We start from the raw sequence: 8,536 nt of genomic DNA, 5'->3' as shown, positions 1-8,536 counted from the left end.
TTGTTGAAGCCCATTGTTGCTGCTGTGTCTCATCTGAAACTGATTGAATCCATGAAACTGATACTTTATTGTCGAGAAGATGAAACTTTATTGCGGATTGTGCACGGACAGACTGAAGGAAGCTGGAAGAAACTATACTCCTTGAAACATGTGATGTTCTCAGTTCCACACCTATCACTAGACGTAGGATTTGCCTTAGCCATAGATAGGATCTGATTTATTATGGATGGAAAGGGAGGTGAAAAGGGAGGTTTATTATGAATGGCTAACCAATCTTGGGTAGATCAATAACAAGCCATGATGGGAATGGGTAAGTTTATTATGAACGAATAGGTTGTGAGTGTGTGCAAAGTGAAAGGATGAAAGTGAATCCTGAAGGAGGGAGGAGCAATGTCTCTACGCATGGTGCTGGTGACCTAGTTTTCACCATGGTACTTGCCCAAGGCGCCACCGAAGTGGTTTTCACTGTTGGACGAAATTATTTCTCTTTACTTTTTTTATTTTTCAATGTTTTTTGTGTCACAAGGCGCCTGTTTGCCAGGTTTTCACCAAGTAACGATTTTTTTTTGTTTTATAATTTTTTTTGTATTTTTGAAATTTTTGATTTTTTTGTATTTTTTGAATTAGGATACTCTGAAGAGCTATGTGTAAAACCTGCGAAGGTGCATGCTGTTGATAGGATCCTCCAAAGGTTCACCTTCTGTAGTTGAGAGCTGATATGCACCAGATCCATATGCTGCTGTAATAATGTAGGGACCAAGCCAGTTTGGTTCGAACTTGCCCTTCTTCTCTCTGTCTTGTTGATTTTTAGGATTTTCTCTGAGAACTAAGTCCCCTACCTCAAATGTGCGAGGCTTGAATTTGTGATTGTAGCTGCATCGTTCCTTGACTAAATGATGTGTAGCTTGAGTGAATGTCTTCATTGATAAAGGAACTGAGATAGAATTACTAATTTGTGGACTACACGGGCCCATATGCGTGTCACCTGAAGAAGTTTGGACATCACTGATAGAAAAGTCCTTCGAGGAAGCTCCATTAAAGGTCCATGAGGTATCACTAGAAGGGAATGGATGTGTGAAACAAGTGGATGAGTGATGAAGGCTTGTGATTGCGAAAAGAAGTGAGAGTAGGATAGCATGATGGAGACTTAGGATCAACAAGTATGCTTTTTGACTTAAAATTTTAGAGCTTTTGCCCCCAGTTATTTTGGTGTTAGGGGAGATCAACTCTTGTTCCTTTTCTTTCATAGGATTTTTATCCTTGACTTTGATTTTTGCAGAGTCCAATAGCTTTAGATTTTGATTTGGACTAAAGGATTTCTCTTTATTTTTGACTTTTAGATTTTTCTTTTCAAAGCTTGATTCTTGACCCCCAATTAGTAAGGGCTTTTGTAATTCTTGTTGATCCAAGTCTGGGAGAGGAGTGGAAATGGAATGAGTGGATGAAATGGTAGAGCTATGTGAGTTCTCAAGAGGGTTGACGATACGCTCAATAGATTCTTTGCTGGAACCACTCTTAGGACTATTGTTATCAAGAGTTGCTTGCACCACTAGAGGAGATTTTCATTCAGACTTAGTAGCCACAACACTAGGTGGTTCGTACCCAATTCCTTAGCACTGCCAATTGTTGATCGATTGTTTCTGTCGACAAAATGTGTTAGCAGATAGTGGGAGTTGATCAACATGAAAGATATACTCACCACATCCCATGTCTTTAATCTTGAAATTTTCTTTTATCTCTGCTTGTTTTGATGTAGAAGCTTTCAATGATTTTGGATCAACATATGCTGATGAAGGAATAGCTTCTCGATTGACTGGTATTGTTATTTCTGATCTAGGTCATAGATTGTTGCAATATATGAATGGGTTAGGATTAGCTTTGACGGTCACTTCAACTCCATTGTGTGGGAACTTGATACATCGATGATATGTAGATGGGACTGCGCTCATCTCATGAATCCATGGACGTCCCAAAAGTATGTTGTATGTGAAATCTAAATCAAGGACTTGACAAACCACATCCTTTGTAACTGGACCAACTTTGAGAGGTAAGGTGATTGTTCCCTTGGATGAACGCTCTTCATCATCATATGCTTTGATGGTAATTTTGTTTGTAGAATTTATAGCCTTGTCAGAATATCCCAATTGTTTAATTGTGCTCAATGTACAAATGTTTAGACCTGCTCCTCCATCTATCAGGACTCGTTTGATTCTATGTTTGCGTATGAAGGCTTCAATGTGTAATGGTGCATTATGTGGCTAACTTACGGAGGCATCATCGGCTTCTGTGAATGTAAGGGAGTGTGGAATGGAAAGGTATCCCACCATGGCTTGAAACTGGTCCACATTCAGATCAGTAGGAATGACAATTTCTCTCAAGATTTTGTCAAGAATGGATTTATGTGCGGGGGATATGCGTAGGAGCTCAAGAATGGAGATGAGCGCGAGTGTCTTCCCTAATTGTTCTACAAGGTCATACTCAGGTTTGGTTGATGAGGAAGTGGTGTTGTTGGCTGGAGCACCTTACAAAGTGATTTTACCTCGACGGGTTGTAACATGACATTCAGAGGTAGGTTCGAAAGAAGATCCAACACCTTTTAAGACAATCTTGGGTCTCTGGGTAGAATTCTCAGGGTTTTTGTCCTTGATGATAATGGTAGAGACGTAATTGTCCATCGAGATGTGATTGATAGTTGAATCATAGTTATAAGATGCTCTTGTATAGTTGGTTTGGTCATCTATGGCTTTAGCTTTTCCCTTGTCATGCTTTGGGAATGGTTCCTTAAACATCTCATGTTCTTGATTGGATGAGTGTCCCTCAATCTCAATGTCACCTCTATCAATGAGATCTTGTATGATGTTCTTTAGTCGATGACAATTTCCTATCTTATGACCCTTGCTCTTATGAAATTCACAATACTCATCATCATTCCACCAATTTGGTTTAACCTTTGGCTCATATGGAGGAAAATCTGGAATAGTGATTACCTTGTTTGCCACTAGCTTCTTGAAAACTGACTCAAGTGGTTCTCCCAATGGAGTGTACTTCCTTCGTGATCTGGAAGTTGTTTGAGTATTCACTTGATTGTTTGTAGAACTTGATCCAGAAAAAATGAATTTGGGTTGCACTGTATTGGCATCAACAACACCATCATTGACTATGTTCTTGTTTTTATTCCAAAATCTTGGCTTGTCTTTTCCTTTAAAGTCATCTTTGTTTTCCTTGAATATCTTAATGACTCCTTGTTCAATTAGGACCTTCTCTGTTGCTAAGCCTTTTTCAATGACATCCTTGAAGGTGGAAAAACAAGCTTTCCTTAGATCGTAGCCAATGTCTTTGTTAACATTTTGTGTGAACATCTCTACCATTTGTTTTTGTGGAATTTCACAAGAGCATCTGCTGGCTAGATTTCTCCATCTTTGTAAAAATGATGCAAAAGACTCTCCCTCTTTTTGCTTGGTGTTGCACAAAGTAGTGACTGATATGTTTGTCTCTATGTTGTAGGAGAAATGTTGAATAAATGCCTCTGCTAAGTCACCCCATGACTTAATTCCAGGTGGAAGTTGGGAGAACCATTCCATAGCTTGATCACTTAAGCTCTGTGGGAATAATCTCATCAAATATGTCTCTTCTGCTGCTATCTCAATGCAAGTTGTGAAAAACTGTCTTATGTGTGCCTTAGGATCCCCTTTTCCTCTATACTTATCAAACTTAGGTGTCACAAAGTATGTAGGAAAAGGAGGCATTGGAATGCTCTTGTCAAATGGATAAGGACATATGTCTCTCATTGTGTATGTTGGCTTCGGTGTATTTATGTCCTCCATTTTCTTTTGTAAGTTCCTGATTTGTTGCTCCAAATTGCTCTTAGGTGGAGATCGACTTCTTGGACCATACCCTATGCTTGAGGCACCAATTGGAGGAGGAGCATGTTGCATATATGGATGATATTGATCATACACATGTTCATATGGAGGAGGTCTATAGTGATGTTGCGTATATGAACCACTTGGTATAGATTCATGTTGAGGAACACCATATCTATTTTGTCCATGTATACCATACTCTACAAGCATGTCATGTTCTAATGTGTTGCCCCCAAATTTGACACGGGGTTTCCTTGTGTCCAAATTTTGAGCATGCCTTTGAATATCCAATTGCTTTGGTGGTTGATCCTTAGCATTGATATGTGATTGAGCATATTTCTCTGCATAAGACTTCCATAATGGTCTGCGAAGGTGAGTATCATATGCTTGAACATGTGTATGTGGGACCTCTGGTTTTTGAAACAAAGATGATGGTGATTCAGGTACCATATGTGGTCCTCTATTGCCTCCACTATTAGGTCTCATTTGATCCATGTTGGAGTGAGGTTGTTGCAAAGGTCGATTTTCCATTATTTGAGACATGTCAAAATCATGAGGTATCTTGGCTCCACTTTGTGCCATCATTTGTAAGAAGTATTGTCTATCCCTCCTCATTATTTCTTCAACCAATCGATTGAAATGGGGATTCATAATGGATTCTTCCACATCTGTTGAATGTACTGAAAAGTTGTCCATATCATCATTGTGTGTAGCATTGTTGTTTGTAGTGTCCATGTTCTCAACATTTGGAATGTTTCTATAGGCATTCATGTCAGGTAATGTAGTATGATCATAATTGAAAAAGATATCATTGTCATACTCATAAGAACTCATGTTTGCGGACTCTTGAGCCTCTTTAGTTTCTCTCCTAGATTTTTGAAGACGGGTTTCAACCATGAACTAGGTATTGACTGAGATGTGTGAGTCTAGATGAAAAATGGAAAAAGTATGGAAGACCAAGAGTTGGATGGAATGTAAATGAATCTGAGGTGTACTTGCAATGTCCAAAGTGTAAGACCAATTATGTATGTAGTAGAGTAGGTGTGACTTCCAAAGAGAGGATAGTTTCTTTTGATGAGGTAAGTTGACCTTGACTCTAAGTAAGACCAAATGAGACCCAAAGGTGATGGACCTTGATGAGGGACCACTTAGCAAAATGTTGTTGTATGTAGTGTGTTGACAAAGTATAGTGAGGACAAGCAAGTGACCTTTTGACTCAAGTTTAGACAAATGTGAATGTAATGTAAAGTGTAAAGTAATGATGGATTTTGTGAGACCCAAAGATAGGTTGAATGCTAAATGAAACCCTGGAGAAATAACCTAGGAAGCTCAAGAATTCCGAAACTAATTGTGTTTGTTTGCTGGACTGTAAAAGTTTTTCCAATTTGTGAAGTTGTTGGTTGTGACCAAATCTGAATGTTTGATTGTTTTTCGTGATAAGAGGACACGATGTTGATGAGGACTCAATGTTTGCAAGTGTTTAGACTCAAAATGACTCCAAGAAAAGTGTGTTGTTTGATGTAAAAAATGTTTTGCATACACTTGAAGACACAAAAGACATAATGTTTTGCTGTTTGGTCTTGAATGTTTGAATGTTTAAAATAAGTCAAGCACAATTCTTATGGCTGGCCAAGACAATAGTTGTTGATCCCACATGAGGTTTTACCCTCGAGGCTATGCTATTCAGAGCGGATACTTAGATGCTTGACCTCACTGGCTCCACCCTCAGAACTCACTTCTCGGGTCAGCCAAGCATCAGTCCCCACGAAAACTCCCCGTGGCGAACTTTGTATCTCTACTAAGAACCGTATGTGTGTGGGCCGCTACCAGAGGTCCGACCTCCTGCCCCAACAACTAGAAGGATTTGGGCTTCTAAAACAAAAAGGTGCTAGTAAGGGCATCTGCTCATGTGGCCATACATGCGGCACTTTCAGCTCTGTAAATACAGAAGGCTCCCAGCCGGTAGGGGTTACGCCCTACAACTGATCAAATAAATTTGATCAAACGGGTTTATGGGGAGACATAGTGTCGGTATGAACTAATCAACACACGTTATCCATAGTTTTCACCATGAATACAGTTGTTTATAGTGGTTCGGAAGAGGTGCGTTTTCCTCGCTACCACTTGGGTCGTTCTCTTCTCACTAGTAGTCCTAATGACCACATGGGAAGATAGGCCCTCTAAAGATTAAACAAAAAGAGCCTATTGCTCAAGACACAAAAAACAATGATTCAATTTTAGTGCACCAATTGAAATGTTTGCTAGTCTATGAAAACAAGGCACACAATAAAAATCCAAAAACCCTTGCCAAGGACCTGCAACAAAGATTTATTAGTAGTTTGGATTGTTTCAAATGATCACTGAAGAGGGAAAAATAGATTTAAAAGGTAAACTGATCAAAACATAACGAAATAAACATGCAGAATGCTAAAATATCATAAAAAGACCAGTTCACCTGGCTATTTTACCTTCTCCTTCGGATTGAGCTTGATGAAGTGAAGGCGCCCCTTGATAATGCTCCACTTGATGTACTCCTTTGATTGCTGGATGTGGATGGCTCTCCAATATTGTGCACAAATGATAAGGATGAGATGATCAAGTTGCCAAGATGATTTCTTGGGCTCAAAAGGGCAGCATAAGCTTACTGAATTTCAAGATGTTTTGAATGAAGGGATGGAACCCTATTTTATAGGAAGAGGAGAGGAAAATGGATGGCTAGGATGAATTCGAGATGAACGGCTAAGATTTACTTGTGAGGTCACACAAGGTCCAAGAGAGGGTGTGGAGACCAAGAAATATGCCTTAAAGGCATTTCGTATCTCCACACTCTACCAGATGCATTGGAGGAATTAAAAATTCTCCAAAAATGGATATTATGGGGATTAGAAGAATAAAAAGGAATTAAAAATTCCTTGGGAGAGGGAAATGCCTAGAGGAATGTAAGATTTCGAAAATCTTACATTCATCTAGAAAAAGAGCATTTAAAGCTAGTGGCTGGATGAAAGGACAAAGAGTTGACTTTGTGGCTAATCATGATGATTAGCCATTAACGACTCATTAGGAGGGGAATTAGAGGAAATGTTAGGTGGGATTTATATTTGTAGGAGAATTTGACTAAAAGAATAATGTTAAGTGAGTTTAGGGAGTTTCTAGAAGAATTTATTAGGTTAATGATGAATTAAGAAGATGATTTGTAGGAATCATGTAGGTTAACTAATTAATTGAAATTAATTAGCTAAGAGGAAGATTTGTGAGGATTTGATTTTTTAGAAGAATAAAGAAAGGGGTTGATTTATTAAATAAATCAATCATATGCTATAGTGACAATATTAATTATATTTAATTAATATTGAGAAGAATTTTAATTAACATAATTAATTAATTAATTAATTATGTGAGGAATTAAAAAATAATTAAAATAATTATTTTTAAGTGTCTACAATCACCCCTTCCTGCAAGCACACAAGTTAGGTAAATTTTAGATCCAAAAGACTTTGTGAAATAGGGGCCTTCAACAATGCGTTTTGTTGACCAATTCAAAGATTTGATTCATCATAAAAAAAGACCACCTGTAAAATTTCAAGAGATTTCCAAAAATGTAAGAAAATCCAAAAAATTTGCTAATTTGCTCCAACAATTAATTTTTTATGAAAAATCATAAAAAATTCATATAAAACGAAAAATCGATCCAAAAAATCTGAAATTTTTACTGGAGAGTCTTGATGGTCTTCCAAACTTGCATAAAAAAATTTCTGCAACAAATCCAAACAGTTTGTTAGATATGAGTAAAATAATGCAAAACCCTAATTTTCAAAGATCTAATTTTTGAGGAATGAATTTGCATCAAATTTAAAATCACAAAGAATAGATACTGTGTATAATTCTGAGATATTTCCAAAAATGTAAGAAAATCCAAAAAATTTGCTAATTTTCTCTCAAAATTAATTTGTTATGAAAAATCATAAAAAATTAATATAAAATGTAAAATCAATCCAAAAAATATGAAAGTTTTTCTGAATCTTTCTAATACTTTTCCTAACCTGCACAAAAAATTGTATGTCAAAATTCAAAGCCGTTTGTGAGATCTGATCAAAATAAGGAAAAACCCTAATTTTTAAAAATCCAATTTTTAGGGAAATATTTTGCATCAAAATTAAAATCACAAAGAACAGATCTTGTGTATAATTATGAGAGATTTCCAAAAATGTAAGAAAATCCAAAAAAGTCTCTCATTTGCTTTCAAAATTAATTTTTTATGAAAAATCATAAAAAATTCATAGAAAATGAAAATGTTCTCCAAAAATTCTGAATTTTGGATTGAGATCTCCTGATACTTTTTTTAACCTGCAAAAAAAATTTGGTGCAAAATTTCCTAGCCGTTTGTGAGATATGATCGAATCTCTCCAAGATCTTGATTTTGTGTCCAAAACCCTAGCTGCACAAGGTTATTCTCCAAATTGTTTTACAAAATAGCAATATAGGGTTAGAAAAATCTGCAAAAAACACAGATCTAAGAAAAATCCATGTCCCACGGGGCGTGCCAAAATGTATATGGTGAAAATGGATAATAACAATAACGATATTGAAAGGCTAAATGAATTCAACCACAAAACCCTAGCCTAACAACAACAAAGATCCACCATAACATATGAAGATTACCGAAGACAATGCAA

This window comes from Cryptomeria japonica, chromosome 10, assembly GCF_030272615.1.
Source record: "Cryptomeria japonica chromosome 10, Sugi_1.0, whole genome shotgun sequence".
NCBI lineage: Eukaryota > Viridiplantae > Streptophyta > Pinopsida > Cupressales > Cupressaceae > Cryptomeria > Cryptomeria japonica.
The sequence above is the reverse complement of the archived record's forward strand: the minus strand, read 5'-3'. Positions refer to the sequence as shown.